Raw genomic sequence first — 18,911 nt, 5'->3', positions numbered from 1 at the left:
AAACTGTACCAGTGATCAGTCTACTACGCCAATTCTTAATTTGCTAAAAATCCTAATTAAAGGGGCTGCACTCGATATTAAAAAATAAATTGGGCTGGGATTGCCTCCACACAGCTATCACAGACCGTGCCCCTTAACTCGCCATATACCGGCGCCTTGCCACAGCCCTCGGCATCTGATACCGATGCACAGGGCACTCACATGCACTAACACACATGCACAGCCGGACTGGCTATCAAAACAAAGAACAGAAAAAGCTCAGATTACAGCACACACGCAGAGGGAGTGTAGTCTTGCTTTGCCAGACCTTCCTCCACAGCGCTGTGGAGGAGGGTCTGGCTGGTCCACATAACATTCCGGGATGGGAGAAAAACGTGCTCTGGTTTATTGACATTTCTTTAAATCAATCACAATCGTCTTGGGCGGCGCTAAGCCATGGACAGAGCCACCGTGCCGCTGCAAAATAGCCTCGGGAAGGAACTTGTTTTGGTGGAACGTGTACATTCAAAAGTCGTGCAAAACGGCATCCGGCCCAAAAGAGTGTCATCCGGCGGAATTTCCTGCGGCAACGGAGCAATCCCGGAAGTGGAACATTGTGGGTATACTGTAGACTACAGGGAGTGTGACTTAATTCTCTGCTCAGAAAACCCATTACTAAACTATATTTATAAAAAGCAAATAGTTTACTGCTATATTAGTGTTGTGATGCCCCCCTGCTGTGTTTATGTATTGTGTTCGAAACTGTACGGACATAGTGCACTATACAGCGTATTTGAATTCTCTGCGGTTCATTTCATTCACTATATAGTCCACTATAAAATACCGGGAAGGGAACGGTTTCGTCGTCTTCTTCCTCTTCTTTTTCTTCTTCTTTATTTAATGGCGGGCTACAAACTAACTTTTAGGTGTATGCCGCCACCTACTGTATCGGTGTATGTAACATCATGACCCTGTTGATTGTAATGGAAAATTTTTTTAAAAAACCCCCTACCTACTCATATTGTATTTATGTATTGTATTTTGAAATATGACCTTTTCACCTCAGTTAGATTTTCTCCTATGTCTAATATTCCCTTTGTACTCCATTCCCTCCCCATTTCTACCACTCTGTCTTTTAATCTTTCCTTTTCTACAACAAACTTATTACACCGAATTAACACATTTTCTACTGTTTCCCTACATCCACGTACTTCACAATTTTCCGATTTTTTTCACCTGTGTCTCTGTTGACTCTGCAGGTGCTCGTTAGGGTAAGCTGGAACACCTGAGCCTCTGAACACCCACACAGGTGTTTTCAGTTACTCTGGCTGATTAGACCTCTGCTCAGGTTGAAGGTGGGCCGGAGCTTAGATGGGAGTTCATTAGGTCACAGATCCTTTCTACCAACAAGAATGATACAGCTGTCATTTGTCCTTCTCTTACATGTGCAACAGAGCTAACAAAAGGCTCAGGAAGATGTTAATCAATCAGTCTATACACACCCACACAGTCCTGGGAATAGATCTGATCAGCCAGATTCACTGAAAACACCTGTATGGGTGTTCAGGGCAGGCTGCAGTGCTACTCTGGTTTCTCTCTGCCTGCCTTTCGGTCAGTTGCTGCTTTTCCAGCTCTCCCTGTTTCTCCCTTGGTTTGTTTTGGTTTGGTTGTCTTTGTTTTAGGTTATCTTTATGTGTTGTTTGCACTTTACACTCACACATATACATACATCACTCATGCACACTTACACCACTGACTATACTGACAACCACACCTCTCCATAATCATTTAATTTGGTCCGATTTGGTTTTAATCTGGTAGATGGTATATGTTTGTAAAACTTTACCATGGTGTGTCTCCCATTTGTAGGGCTGTGTATCGTTCATAAAATTCCAATACCGGTACCAATACCAATGATGGGACTTCGATACCATCGAATCCATTTTAACAAAAAAGAAATTACAACATTACGGCAATAATCTTCAAATTTGTCCTGCCTGCCTCTACGGTGTGTAATGTTAGACAGCCAATCACAGACATTATTAGAGCTTGGTAGAAGCATGCTGCATGCTTATTGGTTCACTGACGCTGATGAGATTTACCGTGTGTTCATGGACATCGGAAAAACATTTTTCCGAGTGAAAACGTCACCATTCACGTCACTTCCTGTGGGAATCAGAGGTGGGAAACTCGGGCCAGATTTTGCTAACAGAGTTTCCCAGTTGGTGACGCGTTGTTGACAACTGACGTTTGATGTAGGCGACTTTGGTTCACTGAACATATTTCAATGACAATAAACTTATTTATTGTGGACAAACGCCTCTGCTGAGAAACATACACAGACATGACATGTTTCAAATTATTCATAAATATAGCCTATGTATAAAAAAAAACCCAACACCTTATCCGTGTCCTTTCCCGTTCGTTGTCCTGCAGATAACACAAACACCTGACGATGTGCTGTATGTATGCTCGCATAAGAAAACAGCAGCAAATTATTGTGGCCTCCATGTTTTCACCAGGTTTTCACACACCTGATGCTCTAGGCTACGGCCAACCATTGGTGGCAGTCATGCAACAAGTTGTTATGCCAAACGTCAATATAACAGAAGAAGAAGAACACGCATCCCGACCATCCTAACCATGTGAACGCGGGTGGTCGGAAAAACAACGGTCCCTGTCATTCCGAGGTGGCATGAACGCGCCAACACTCCTTAGGTATTGAAATTTGGTATTGAATGACAAGGCATTTTTCGATACTCGATATTAAGGAGGAAATTCGGTCAGTGCCTAAAAAGTATTGAATTCGGTACCCAGCCATACCCATTTGTTGTGGTCTAAGAGCCGGTTCATACCGATGTTCTGAATATTGAGTACATCCCCTTAAGTTTACTGCTTAATTTTATGACAACCATTTAAAGCTAATTTAAGTCAATCAATTTATTTGATAGTGTTTGAGGTCAATTTAAATGACAATTATTTTAGCATTTTGACAACCTGCACTCAATGGCCCTCATTTATGAAACGTGTGTACAACCCAAAACAGGCGTAGGACGGGCGTACGCCGATTCCTACGCAATGCAAGGCGTTTATCAATTTGAACGTGAGCGTAGGCTGCGATAAAATCTCACGTCTGGTCTGAACTCGTGTACGCCAGTTTTCGAGTCAGTGTGGACTTGCGGTGCAGCATATAATCAGTTTAACAGGAGAAGGAGAAGTCATCAGTTGATCACTTATCAGCAATGGCAGATCTGGCTCTTTTAGAGGACCTCTATGCGGCGGTAACGTGCACGGGCCACGGTGGAGCGCTCCATCGGATTGATTAAGGGCAGATGGCTCTGTCTTGCATCAGCGGGGGGGCACCATTGTTTTAGCCTGTAGGGTTCTGCACATAATCGAGCAGGAAAACAGGGTGCCATAAATGTAGAGATGGAGCCAGATGACACGATGCCCAGAGAGATATAGTCCAGCACAGCAGTTGGGGCTGTGCTGGACTATATGAATGAGACAGGATATAATTCCTCGCTTTTAAAAGGTGTTATGTTTGGCAATGACATTCAATACACGAAACATGACGATGCACAACATTTTTATTTATTCTTCAGGTGCTCGTTTCTCTTTTAAGTGTTGATGGCCACAACGATTTATTTCTGCCATTGGAATATTTCGGCTGTCAGGAGACAGAGTCAGGGTGGTGGTCCTGCACGGGGGGGAGGAGGACACACGCTCTCCCTCACAGCTGTTGCCTGGCTCTGACTCATGAAAAAAACACGAGTAAAATAAAAGACACTGCATAAACTCCGCTACTGTGTGTTTATTTAAATATAGGTACACCATGTAGGCCTAAGAGATTGCAATATAAGCCTGTATATTACTATTAGGACTATATCATACATATGTCAAGGATGTATAAATTAAATAAACTTCAGCTGGAGTCCGATTTACTACGGCAACACTGTTGACTGCATCAGTGATCTCTTTCCATTCCACATTCTTTCTACAGCCTTTAATACCAGTTTTCATCTCTCAATCTCCACCTCTGAAAAGTGCCGCTTCTCAGCCGGATTACGTCTCGCCATGTCGTAAATTGTAGGGGCGAGGCCTCAAAACAGAGAATACATTGGGGCCTGATATTTAAATTACGATCGTTTTTAGCCTGCATTTATCAATGTACGACCATTCTTACGCTCTGATTGGTGTGATACGAACGTTTCATGAATCACACGTGAAGCCTGTCGTAAGATGATTTCTGCGCTGATATCTGCGCTGGTTTCTACGTTAGGTTGATAAATGAGGGCCAATGTATATGTTAGTGCACTTGACAGCCCCCTGCTCCAACTTGTTTTTTCTTTTAATAAACTTTCTCAGCACCACCCTTTGTCGTTTTGCTTTCCGTTTTGCATACGTTTTTTTTGTCGAAATTCAACAGGATGCCCTTACGACTGTATCAATCTGGGGAGCAGATACTTTAGAATCAGTGTGTGTTTTTGAATGTGGAGACAGCCTGTGATCGTGAGCACACAGGTCTTTGTGCTGGCCCAAAATGGTAGCAGTTGATTAGGATTTTACCCAGCCCTCCTGATTGACACTCTGTCACTGTCTGATGCAATAGTTATTCTAACAAATTAAATGCCACGTCATATCAGTGATCTTAAGAGAAAACATCCAGAACTCAATATCCAAATCCTGTCTCCAGACTCTATAAAATTTTAAAAAAAGTGGTGTACAAGATGACATTTAAGGACATTGGCCTAATCTCTTCGGGCGCTTTCAGACCTATAGTTCAGGGGACTCGGTGCGATTTGGAGGTGAAGTTGCAACATTTTGCAAACATCAAATTTATAACGTCTTTGGTTTTCTGGTTCTGCTTTAGTGTTTCTAATATTTTAGAAGACGGCGAACAATGAGCAGCTGACAGACATGGAGAGAGAGATGATGATGTGATGTGACCAGTGATGTTTGATCTGAACAGCTTATGAAAGTTATCATCCCTTAAATCATATATAAATCTGTGCATAATTGTGTGCAAGGTTGAAATTGCAGGCTAGTAAATGCTCTGTTTTTAGTTCACTTCCTGTATTCGGGTCAGATCGCGTTCTCACCTGAAGTGAACCCAACTCTAGTTCACTTTGAGGTGAACCGAGACCCAGATCAAGAGTTTCAGAATATGTTTGTGTGATCCTACCAAACACTCCAGGGTTCGTTTTAAAAGGCCCAAACGAGGTAGGTGTGAAAGCAACCTTCATCTCACTGGATGAATGGTTTTGTCAGTGTTGTAGATGGCAGAAAATACTGTATCATATTTGACAGACAGCTTGATCTGACGTTCCTACATTTTAATGAAAGAGTTGCATCACATTCAGCTTTTTTAATGTGTCTTTGACGTACGTGTTCAAAAACGTGCAGTTGTTTACTCTCTGCTCCGAACATGTCTTTGGTCTTTTTAGGGGAAAGTGGGCTTGAAGAAGTGGTTTGTGGTGAAAGGAAGCGACGATGAGAGTGTGCTGCGTGTCTATCTCCTGCGATGAAGAGTGTGGTTTTCTTTTGGCAAAGTGGAGTGCAGAAATACTGGAGGTAAGAGCCCTATACCTTTAATTTGCTCTTCCTGTATGTTCCCATGAAGACATGAGAGGATGTTGCCAGGCACCTGAGGGAGTATAAGACAATGAGCTGTAGCATAATTACATGGGCTGGAAAAAAAAAAAAAAAAACTACAGAAAGACAGAAAACAATATCAGATGCTATTGTCTCTCTACCTCTTGAGTGTTGTGTTCGCGCCTACACCCGTGTACCATGGACAATAATAATTTGCAAAATAAAAGCTGTCTAGGTGTTGTCTCTCTGTATGCCTCTTCGCAAAAACAACAAGCTGATGATGCTATTATGAATCAGAAAGCGGGTCACAGTGGACTTGCCAGAGAGCCTCATCATCATCACCATTGTCTTGGACGTAGACTGGCCTGTACCTTCGATATGAGCACATTCCATGGAGAAACTCAAGTCGTTACTACTGTTTGACCTTTTGTCTGTGTAAGGAGGAAACGAGGAGAGCCATTTGCACTTTGCCGACATTTAATAAACAGCTGCGAACAAAACAACGCAGTAGACCAACAGCCTTTTCTTAAAAACTGGACATGGTTCGATCAGTGTTGTCCACCTCATATACGATGGATAATCTAAAGTTTATTACACTTCTCCAGACCGACCTGACAAAAAGTTATCAAAAGAATTTTTATATGATAAAAATTGCACATATTACGCACAAACAAATTTGTGTAGCTAACTATGAAAACACCAACTTTGCCATATCTCGGCCAAAATAAATGCTATTGACGCGAAACTTTAGCTAAACTATTAACTACCTTTGTCCTCGACTCAGTCAAAACGTCGCCTGAGTCGAGGACAAAGGTAGGCTTTTTAACCTTACCTTCAGCCAGGCGGGCTAGCGCTATCTCTGTAGTTTCATATGCACAAGCAAAAGTGCACCGATCCGATATTAAAATCGGATATTGGCCCCGATATTGACAATCCAATCCACTTTATTTATATAGCACAATTTTAACAAACACAAGGTTTCCAAAGTGCTGCACAAAAAGATAAAACAGAAATAAGTAAAATAATTAAAATACAATATGACAAACACCATACAAATATGCAAGTATACACATAAGATCAACACTCTACCAGGAGTTAAAAGGCCAGAGAAAAGAGGTGAGTTTTAAGAAGATTTTTAAAATTAGACAGAGAGGAGGCCTGTCTAATGTGCAGAGGCAGTCCATTCCAAAGTTTTGGAGCTGCAACGGCAAACACTCGGTCCCCTCTGAGCTTAAGCCTAGCTTTAGGCACCGTCAGGAGCAGCTGGTCAGCTGACCTGAGAGATCGGCTGGGAGTGTAGGGGTGCAGCAGCTCAGAGAGGTAAGGTGGGGCAAGGCCATTCAAGGCTTTAAAAACAAATAAAAGAATTTTAAAATGAATCCTCAAATGGACAGGCAACCAGTGGAGTGAAGCTAAAATAGGTGAAATGTGCTCGTACTTGCGTGTGCCAGTTAAAAGACGTGCAGCAGCATTTTGTACCAGTTGCAGCCGAGCAATGGAGGACCCACTAGCCCCTATATAAAGTGCATTACAGTAATCCAGCCAAGTGGTCACAAAGGCGTGGATTACTGTTTCAAAATGCTGTCTCTGAAGGACTGGTTTGATTTTTGCCAGCTGCCTTAGCTGGAAAAAGCTGGACTTCACCACAGCTTTAATCTGGCTGTCAAATTTGAGGTCTGAGTCCACTTTTACCCCCAAATTTGTCACAATTGGCTTGCGATACTGTGCAAGAGAACCCAGATCAACTAGGGGGAGGGGGTCACAGATGAGCCACCAAAGACCATGACTTCTGTCTTTTCTTCATTAAAATTTAGAAAATTTAAAGACATCCAAGCTTTAATGTCGTGTAAACACTGTAGCAGTTGGTTAACAGAGTAAGAATCAGACTTTTTAAGGGGAAGGTAGATTTGACTGTCGTCCGCATAGCAGTGAAAAGAAATGCCATGTTTCCTGAGAATGGAACCAAGTGGGAGTAAATATAGAGAAAATAAGAGAGGGCCAAGCACCGAGCCCTGTGGGACCCCACATGAGAGAGGAGCAGTGGAGGACACAAAGTCATCAAGGCCGACACAGAAAGTCCGATGTGACAGGTAGGACCTGAACCATTCCAGTGCTGTGCCACCGACGCCCACCCACTGCTCCAAACGAGCAATGAGGATGTCATGGTCCACTGTATCAAATGCTGCAGTCAAATCTAAAAGTACAAGGATAACACAGTGACCAGAGTCAGTAGCTAAAAAGATATCATTAAAAACTCTTAAAAGCGCGGATTCTGTGCTGTGCAATGCTTTAAAACCAGATTGAAAAATTTCAAGAATATTTTGTTCATTTAAAAAGTCCATGAGCTGGGAATATACAATCTTCTCTAAAATTTTAGAGAAGAAGGGCAATTTGGAGATAGGCCTAAAATTACCAAAGTAATAACTGGGTAATACATCACAGTAATAAGATGTAATATTGGGGTAATAAGGTGATAAGACGGTAACAGATGTAAAAACATGCAATTACCAATGTAATAAGTAGGAAAGGGTTCAATAATAACCATATGTATATCTGGGTAATGGTAATATAGTTATATTAATATTGTAATAACATGGTAATACATGATGTTTTCACAGTATTATAGGCTACTATCAGTGTAATACCTTCCAAATTAGATAAAACTTCTTGGAATTTAAAATTGGTAATTACCATATTATAATGCTGAAATTCATCCAACCTTTATGTTCCAAACATTTCGCTTTTGTTTCAAGCCTTTTTCTATTGTATTACATGGTAATATTAGAATAACAGAGGTGTAGAGATTTCCTGGAAATGTTTCTAGTAGTTTGTGCAATTTCCATGAATCAGTGCTGCAAAATGCAAAACTGCCTGTTGGTTGTACTCGAAGATTTAATTAACAAAAAGGCAGGATACAAAGGATCCAAAAAGCAGAAAAAACACAAGGAGTCAAGAACTGGCAGGAACGCAAAATACGCAGGACCTGGACACAAATGGATACAAGCTGACGTCACAAGGACACAAAACAATCTGACATTTGACAAAGGGAACACAGAGGTTAAATACACGAGGTAATGAACAAATGAGGGACAGGTGATACGACAGGTGAAACACATCAGGGCGGGGCAGGGTAATCAACAGAGGCGGGAAACACAGAAAGTAAAACTAGACATGACAAGACAGAAAACAGACTATCAAAATAAAACAGGAAACAGAACAGGAATGCACAATACAAAGAACACAGCTAAAGCGGAATAAACAGAAACACAATGAACAGGGGAATAAGGAACATAAATAACAGGAATATACAAAACCAGAGAACATATACAAAATAGGGGCAGAAATATACAGAATAAAATATACAACAACCAGGAACATACAGAAATAAATAATACAGGCAACAGAAACAGGTAACCAAAATGTCCCAACCATCACAGAAATAAATAATACAGACAACAGAAACAGGTAACAAATGTCCCAACCATCACAAAATGCTTTTTGTAGTTTCTGTGTAACAACCATGAATCAGTGGTGCATCATGCAAACCTGCCTGTTTCTATTTTATTACATGGTAATATTAGATTAAACAAATCATCCAAAGGTGCAGAGATTACCTTGAAATGCTTTTGGTAGTTTCTGTGTAACAACCATGAATCATTGCTGCAAATTGCAAAACTGCCTGTTTCTATTTTATTACATGTAATATTAGAATAACAGAGGTGCAGAGATTACCTGGAAATGCTTCTGGTAGTTTCCAGGTAATCTCTGCACCTCTGTTATTCTAATATTACCATGAAATGTGTCTTTTCCTGCATGCACATAACCCTGTGCAATCTGACCAGCAGCTAAACACCTTCGTAACTCAATTTATTTGACTTAGAAAGGGTGAAACTGGGAAATGAAACACAATGACCAGTTGCTTACATATTGATGAGTCACAAACATTATACAATCATAATTATAAAAACAATATAACTACACAACAGTGTAATGCAGTAGTATATATAGTAGCTAACATGTAAGCTGAAATAAAGGAAATACGTAATGTATTTTTATACAGTGTACATAGTATAACCTATATTGTTTATCTCAATGAACTAAAATATACTTACATGTAGCACAACCCAAGAAACAGGCAGTTTTGCATTTTGCAGCACTGATTCATGGTTATTACACAGAAACTACCAGAAGCATATCCAGGTAATCTCTACACCTCTGTTATTCTAATATTACCATGTAATACAATATAAACAGGCAATTTTGCATTTTGGGGCTCTGATTCATGGAAGTTACTCAGAAACTACCAGAATCATTTCCAGGTAATCTCTACACCTCTGTTATTCTATTTTTACCATGTAATACAATAGAAACAGTCAGTTTTGCATTTTGCAGCACTGATTCATGATTATTACACAGAAACTACCAGATGTGTTTCCAGGTAAGAAGTCACAAGATTAAAAATATAATTTGTAACATATTACCTTGAAACAAAAGCGAAATCTTTGGAACATAAAGGGTGGATGAATTTCAGCATTATAATATGGTAATTACCAATTTTAAATTCCAAGAAGTTTTATCTAATTTGGAAGGTATTGCGCTGATAGTAGCCTATAATACTGTGAAAACATCAACACATATTACCTCATTATTACCATGTTATTACATTATTAATATAACTATATTACCATTACCCAGATATACATATGGTTATTATCAAACCCTTCCCTACTTATTACATTGGTAATTGCATGTTATTACGTCTGTTAACTTATCACCTTATTACCCCAGTATTACATCTTATTACTGTGATGTATTACCACGTTATTACTTTGGTAATTACATGTTATTACCTATATATTACCTCTTTATTATCTCACTGTTACCCCACTATTACCATCTTATTACTGAGCCGTAATATGCAGTGCTACCTGATTATTTTTAAAGAAACCACTAGGCAAACATTTATCATTTCTCCATTTATGATGATTTCAGTGTATGGAAAATTACAATAAATAATGCTTTACTGAATACTGTGTTCCAGGCAAATCCAAAACAAATCTTGTCACCTCCCGCTTACGTTTACTTTCAGTTGTGCGACCTCCCACTAAATTAAACTGTGGTCAGGTTACCTACCCTCAGTTTCAGCAGTTATCTCAGCCATTTGCTGCTCGAGAAACGTTTTAGCATTCTTGAGTTGTTCCACTTGATCCTGGAGGATCTTTGCTTTATTTTTCCATATAATTTGTTCTTGGTTAATTGTAAGTTTATCTTCTTGAGCTGCAACAGACAGAAAAAAATACAGAAGATGTACTGTACATTTCTGGCATTTGTTTTTTATTGTAGAACACATGACCTTTGAGAGCCAAAGAGTTGTTGTCCTACCAACTACCAAGTAAGTAGGAAAGGATGCTATGAAATGAACCAAGGTCAGGGAAAAGTAAAGGGCCTAAATTAGGAGATAACGCCAAGGAGGTGGGGAAGAGACTGGCTTTTTTGTGGCAATAAATTAAAAAAAAAGGTCAACAACATGTCAAGTCACATCTTATATGAAGCAACTGTAAATTATTTTTAATTTGTGTATTAAGGAGTTTATAAAACACAACTGAAGTGTTTCTTGCTCTCAGTACAGTACTTTTTGTCATTTAGCAGTCATGATTTTTCAGATCGACTTACAGTAAGTACAGGGACATCATCTGAAGCAACTTAGTGTAAACGACATTTGGCCCAGTCAGAAATCCAACCGTGTTACAAGTCTGACTCCTTAACCACTGTGCTACCAAGGACCCCACTGCTCATCTCTATTTTTTTTTTTTTACAGATAATTGACACAAAGTACAGGTATTCCCAATGTACAGGGAATATATGATGTAACAGTTGAGCCTATCTTTCAGTTTTGGAGCAATAGGTATGAGACACGAGGTAATTCTTTAAAACTTTACCCTAGAACATGCCTGTCTGAAAAGAGAAAGAATTTTTTCACACACCGTGCGGTAAAATCATGGAACAAGCTTCCAGAAGAAGTTGTGCGTTCCCCTTCAGTTAACTCTTTTAAGAATAGGTTGGATGCATTTTGCCTGTCAAAAGGTGTAATGTACAATTATAAAGCTTGTCAGTAATTTATGTAAGTTATTTATGAATTGTTAGTCATTTTTAATCATGAAATATGTTAATAATGTGTTTTTTGAAAACATGTTAAAGTAAGAATATATATATATATTTGTTTTGTGTTGTTTGATTCTGGAATATGATTTTATATCCTGTACCAGAACATTTTTCAATAAATTTCAATAAAAGCAACGCATGGGTCTGCTTCAGACAGGATACCCCCAGGATTCTTCAGGTTAAATTTAAGAGTTTTAAAGACCTTTTTACTACCACCTAGGATGAAATTTAATGCCAACTTCACGGATATAATGGAAAATCAACGTGAATTTTAGGCCTGAGAAAATAATTATTTACCATGTAACGTTACCTGAATTTAATTAAAGTTTTTTTTTATAATACTCAAAATATCATATTTGATTCCCAATAGTGTAAGGTTTGTAAGGTAAGGTTTGTACTATAATAACATATATAATAAGATAATACAATAATTGTTTTGACTTCTAATGCTATGAAACAAAAAAATACAAAATAAATAGGATAATAAAAAATTTTGCTTCTACATTATAATGTGTTACAATTAGTTCTACCTTGGCTTTATATAAGATACAACTGTATATAATGTAATACAATATGCTAATGTAAATACCAATTGCTTCAGTGATTGTTTCATCCTGTTCTGCTTCTGCGCCTAGGCTGCTTGAAAGCAGCGGGGATAAAGAGTGGGGCTCCGGTTTGTTTTTTTCCTCACCCTGGTGATATGTGCGTGAGCACGTTGGATATGTTTCCAACATGCCCTACAATGGTGAAACAATGCCAACACCATCCTCGTGCTATACACAACTCTCTCTCCGTCGCTAGCTGATCAGGAACCTGCAGGCGAGTCTTCCAGCTCCGCCGCTTCATTAGCGCTGGACTGACTCGCATGCCGATCCGCTTGTTGTGTTAACCTCAGCACCATTATCCTCTGCCTCATCCGCCAACCAGTGGCGGTTCTAGACAGAGGCCTAGGGAGGCCCGTGCCTCCCTAGACATGTCCCTGGCCTCCCCTGTGGCCCCCCCGTGCTGACCAAATAAAAAAATTATGAATTTATTACGGTTTTACACGCGAGCGCCAAAAGCGGAACTAATGTGCGACGCAACGTTCTACACAGGTAAATTAGAGCGGCGCACCCAAACACGAGCTTGTAGCAAGGGGGTAAGCCTCTCCTCGGATCGCGAACCTCCTATGGCACCATTTTAATGCTACCAAGCCATCACCTCCCGTTAGCATTCCATTGACTGCCATTCATTTTGACGTCACTTTGACAGCGAATAACTTTACATCTGAAGCGTTTAAAGACTCTATTTGTCCGTTGTTTATTTCTAAAGAAACACGACAATGTATAAAAGGCTCCATTACCTTGTACATCACGTTATGGCTCCGTAGCAGACGCTTTTGTAAAAATAGGCTAACAATTGTGTCATAACCACGCGACTTACTGTCGCACAGTAGAGAAATTACCGTATAGTACTGGAGAAGCGTGCAGGCAGTTTTGTCTCACATTAGCTGTTTAAGTGTAATTACTAATGTTAACTAGCATTTTAGTTAGCAAAAATTAGCCTGTGCCTATGTTATCTCCTTACATACACCTACGCTCTCCATCTCTGCAAGATTGGGAATGATTGAGATTTCTCTTGGCACAGCTACCAGAAGACTTCCAACTTTCAGACGTTGCTCACGTCACATTTACGTCTTCGAGCTCAGTTGGAGGCTGCGCAGTAACGCTAACCATCACCGGAAAAGTGCTTCTAATGGCCTTCACTGGTCTCCGTCCAGAGCAACGGGATCTGTTGGTCCATTTTATATATGTCAATGGCCTGTAGCATGGATGTATTAAGAGAACTGGATACAGTGTTCGGTTTGAAGCCCCGTACATTCCAATGAGAGTGCTCAAAAGCGCATAAAGCAAACATGGAGCTCGGATCTTCCGTATTGTTGGCCCATGACGTCATAATGGACACGCGCACTAGCAACAATTTGTTTGTGTTGTCTTACCAACCGGTAGCAACATGCTCGTTCATGAGCTTATCTCTTGTGTCTCTTACAAGTGGCGAACTCATGAACTTGCCGTTTTCATTGTCTGAAATATTCACTAACGTTAAACATTGTGTTTTCGTTGTTCCCTATCGTTTACATGCTTAGCTAAATAAACGATAGATGTATTTAGCTAGACAACCAAGGAGATTTAATAATTATGTTGTGCTACTAGCTAGCTAGCTACTAACTAGCGCTAGCAGTTAGCCTGCAGTTTCGTGAACAAAGCTCATCCATGGCTTCAGCTCTCATCCACGTTACAAGCTTTACAGCATACGGCTCTCGGATCTATCATAAGAGAGAACCAAGGCGATGTAATCACTATGGCCCTCATTTATGAAACGTGCGTATGACCAAAAACATGCGTAGGACGGGCGTATGCCGATTCCTACGCAAAGCAAGGGATTTATCAATTTGAACGTGAGCGTAGGCTGCGATAAAATCTCACGTCTGGTCTGAACTTGTGTACGCAAGTTTTCGAGTCAGTGTGGACTTGCGGTGCAGCATATAATCAGTTTAACAGGAGAAGGAGAAGTCATCAGTTGATCACTTATCAGCAATGGTAGATCTGGGTCTTTTAAAAGACCTCTATTCGCCGGTACAACAGTACACACATACGCGCACGGGCCACGGTGGAGCGCTCCATCGGATTGATTAAGGGCAGATGGCTCATGGTCTTGCATCAGCGGGGGGACCCTACTATACACGGCAGAAAAATTCTGCAACATTGTTTTAGCCTGTGGGGTTCTGGAGCCAGATGACCCGATGCCCAGAGAGCAGTGTCCATCACAGCCCCAACTGGGGCTATACCAAGGAGACAGGATATTATTCCTCGCTTTTAAAAGGTGTTATGTTTGGCAATGATAGCCTACTCAATACAGGAAACATGACGATGCACAACATTTTTATTTATTCTTCAGGTTTTGTTTCTCTTTTAAAGTGTGGTTAATGGCCACAAGTGAACGATTTATTTCTGCCACTGACCGACATATTTCGGCTTGTTTTTCCAGCCCCTCTGCTGTCAGGAGACAGGGTCGGGGTGGTGGTCCAGCACGGGGGGGCAGAGGACACACGCTCTCCCTCACAGCTGTTGCCTGGCTCTGACTCATGAAAAAAACAGTAAAAGTAAAATAAAAGACACTGCATAAACGCCGCTACTGTGTGTTTATTTAAATATAGGTAAACCATATAGCCTGTATATTACTATTAGGACTATAGCATACATATGTCAAGGATGTATAAATTAAATAAACTTCAGCTGGAGTCTGATTTACCACGGCAACACTGTTGACTGCATCAGTGATCTCTTTCCATTCCCCATTCTTTCTACAGCCTTTAATACCAGTTTTCAGGCTGCCAAATCTACAAATGTAAGTGCAAGTGAACCTGAGATATCAGGGTTTCAATCTCCACCTCTGAAAAGTGCCGCTTCTTAGCCGGATCCGTATCTCCATGTCGTAAATTGTAGGGGCGAGGCCTCAAAACCGAGAATATATTGGGGCGTGATATTTAAATTACGATCGTTTCCAGCCACTGCATTTATCAATGTACGACCATTCTTACGCTCTGATTGGTGTAATACGAACGTTTCATGACTCACACGTGAAGCCTGTCATAAGATGATTTCTGCACTCATATCTGCGTTGGTTTCTACGTTAGGTTGATAAATGAGGGCCAATGTCTGTAGTAACGTTATGTAGGCATATAGCTAGCTATGTAGCTATAGATCTTAATACAGCCATGCTCGCTACCCCTGATGTTAGCAACTAGCTAGCTAGGCGATAGCCCGCCAGTTTGGGAAATGCTAATGACGTTACATCCACGTAGCTAACAGGCTTTACAGCATACATACATCCCTCGGATGTATCATAACTTCATAAGATAATACCATGGACGTATTAATAGAACACATGGTGAATTACAACCATTAGCTATATCCATTATTACAGCTAGCTACATGACCTCGGGAGAACAGTCATGTGAGTGGGCGGGCGCAGTCCCGCGGCTCTGCTCGCGTCCATTATGCGTTCTGGATTCGCTACTAGTGAATGTTAAAAATGTTAAAAACGTGACGTTTTAAAGTGTTCGGGCTGGTAAGTTAATATACCCCGAAACAAATGATCCGCTGAAATATAGACGTTTCTTTCGCCATGCAAAATCTATGTGAAAAGTCTTTCTGGGCCATGGGGTGCAGTACCAGCCCTATGGTGGCTTTTAGACATGGCGCTCTTCCTGGGGGCTTGACCTGTAGCCTGCAGCCTGCAACCTGTGGTCAAGGGGGTAAGCCTCTCCTCGGACCGCGAACCTCCTATGGCGCCATTTTAATGCTACAAAGCGATCACCCCCCGTTAGCATTCCATTGACTGCCATTCATTTTGGCGCCACTTTGACAGCGAATAACTTTACATCTGAAGCGTTTAAAGACTCTATTTGTCCATTGTTTATTTCTAAAGAAACACGACAATGTATAAAAGGCTCCATTACCTTGTACTTCACGTTATGGCTCCGTAGCAGACGTTTTTATAAAAATACGATTGTGTCATAACCACGCGACTTACTGTCGCATAGTAGAGGAATTACCGTATAGTACAGGAGAAGCGCGCAGGCAGTTTCATCTCACATTAGCTGTTTAAGTGCAATTACTAATGTTAACTAGCATTTTAGTTAGCAATAATTAGCCTGTGCCTATGTTATCTCCTTACATATACCTAATCTCTCCGTCTCTGCTAGATTGGGAATGATTGAGATTTCTCTTGGCACAGCTACCAGAAGACTTACAACTTTCAGACACGTTGCTCACGTCACATTTACGTCATCTCTCTCAGTTGGAGGCTGCGCAGTAACGCTCAGCGCTCACCGGAAAAGTGCTTCTAAAGGCCTTCACTGGTCTCCGTCCAGAGCAACGGGATCTGTTGGTCCACTCTTATATACAGTCTATGCCTGTCGTGCTGCTCGGTGAATGAGACAGCAACTACTCTTGGAGAGAGCAGAGGAGCTACAGTTACTCCTGTTGTTAAGCAAAACGATTTCATCTCCTAAGTGACTTGTTGTTCTTGCACATAACCGTGTTACTTTTATTCCTCACACTGATAATGAAATCAAGTTTGTAAATGTCTGGTCTCGATGTGTTTAGAAACTTAATCATATCTAAGCAAACTCATTGAAGCAGAAGCGAATATCCAAATGTCAGTATGCTTGCTAGGTCTACACAATGTTGTGATGTAAACCACGTAACTTCATCCGTCTTGGCTGTTGCATTGCGATAACAAATACATTTGAGTAAAGTAATCAACAGGCTATCTGCCCGTGTTAAGTAGGGAGGGATGGTTAGGCAACGAAATGTAATGCATGTCCCTACATTTTTCTTCTTCTAATAGTTATCATGAAACAAGAAAGGGACATAGTGTACTTTTTTGCCCCAGTAAACAAAAAAGTGAGAAAAACAGCAGTGAGAGAAACAAATCAAGGTGTTGAGGAGCAGGAAGAGGGAGAGCCAGAGGAGTCGGTGGAGGTTGGACAGAGGGCATGTGAGTGTGAGGGCTCTGACAGAGAGGGAAATTCCAGAGGGTGAGGAGGATGAAGAAGAGGGTGAGGAGGAAAAAAGCATACAGGGACAGAGAGAGGAACAGCCAGAGGGACAGCAAGTGGATCCATGTGGATCAAGTACTGCACCATCAGGTTTGTGATGAAAAAGGTTCTTACTATTTGCAAAGCAGTGCAATTACAATTTCATTGTAGGCCTACTGTGTGTCCTTAAAATAATGCTTTCTGCTGTAAATTCTTTTTTGTGTCAATATAGCTCTAATGTTTCTTTTTTTTTAAGTACATTTGAAGTACATGCAGATATACATGCATACGTAAATAAATGTTGTGGTTGTGCTCATGTTTATGATGTACAAGTACAGCCCAACTTGAATATATTCCCAACCATTTTGATGGGGGACAGAAGACGGAGCTTCAGGCCAAACTGCTATAATCTTCATCCATGGCTTGAGTATTCTGTCATGATGGACTCTACATATTGCTATGCATGTAGACGTATTTCATTTTTCATTTTTTATTGTCCTACCTCTCTTGCACCTGCACTCACGCTTGTACAAAATAAATGTTTATATGATTTTAAAGTAAAATAAAGTTTATAATCTTTAAATATCATTTGTTGCTATTTTTAATGTGCCCCTCTGGTTAAACTCTGGCCCCTCCTTGCCCCCCCTAGTTAAATTTGTCTAGAACCTCCACTGCTGCCAACTTGTCCTTCTTTCTTTGGCCAGACCTTCAGACACTTTGCCATTCTAACCGACGAGCTAACGTAAGCTTGTTAGTAGCATAGTGCTACAGGGCTCCAGACTAACTTTTTTCACTAGGAGCACAGTGGCCCCCAACTGAAAATTTTAGGGGCACAACCAGAAAATTTAGGGGCACACACCGTAAATCAACATGCTAACCAAATATTCACATTTCTACTAATTTCCACTGTATTACTAATCAATACTTTGATAATAGATGCAGAAATTACAATGTGCTGTTTCAAATTCAGTGTCACTTTTGAAGATGCAACATAGAAGGTTAACCAACAGCACCATCGTTAAAAAAAAAAAAAAAAAATATATATATATATATATATATATATATATATATATATATATATACCAGCTCTAGTCTACAATTACAATGAATTCAACTTAATATTAAACATGCATTGTTTAGGCTACTACTGAACCAATATCGGTACCGATACCTGAAATTCGGTTCCGTTACTCAACGGTACCTTTTTTTTGGTACTTTCCCTCTATAATTACAAAACAATTATTTCAGTTGTAAAAAATATTGTCAAACCTATTTATCCTATGTACTTAGAACATGATGTTATTTTATTAGAATATGTTACACTCTAAATAAATTAAACAAAAATAAAAATAAAACCCCTCCCTCTCTCCTCCCAAACCCGTCCCTACAACCTATTAAATTGAATAATTATTCATTTCTTACTCACTGTAACTTTTATTCTTGTATTTGTATATTCTTTTTTAGCCTGTTTTATTTTCATGACCGTTTTTAATTGCTCTTTAATGTTTCATGTAAAGCACTTTGAATTGCCTTGTTGCTGAAAGGTGCTGTAGAAATAAAGTTGCCTTGTTGCTGAAAGGTGCTGTTGAAA

The 18,911-nt window shown here is 40.2% G+C and overlaps 1 long non-coding RNA gene across 1 annotated transcript; it reads right to left on the bottom strand.

Moving 5' to 3' along the window:
- Positions 1-3,645: 3,645 nt before the first annotated feature.
- On the bottom strand, positions 3,646-18,563 carry LOC116046892. The gene is made up of 3 exons (XR_004104254.1): positions 18,553-18,563; positions 15,028-15,037; positions 3,646-3,731 (listed from the first exon to the last, which is right to left on the bottom strand). It is a non-coding gene; the product is annotated as an uncharacterized LOC116046892 (long non-coding RNA).
- Between the last annotated feature and the right edge of the window lie 348 nt (positions 18,564-18,911).

This window comes from Sander lucioperca, chromosome 22 (genome assembly GCF_008315115.2).
Source record: "Sander lucioperca isolate FBNREF2018 chromosome 22, SLUC_FBN_1.2, whole genome shotgun sequence".
Taxonomy (NCBI): domain Eukaryota; kingdom Metazoa; phylum Chordata; class Actinopteri; order Perciformes; family Percidae; genus Sander; species Sander lucioperca.
This window is presented reverse-complemented; position numbering and strand designations above follow the sequence as displayed.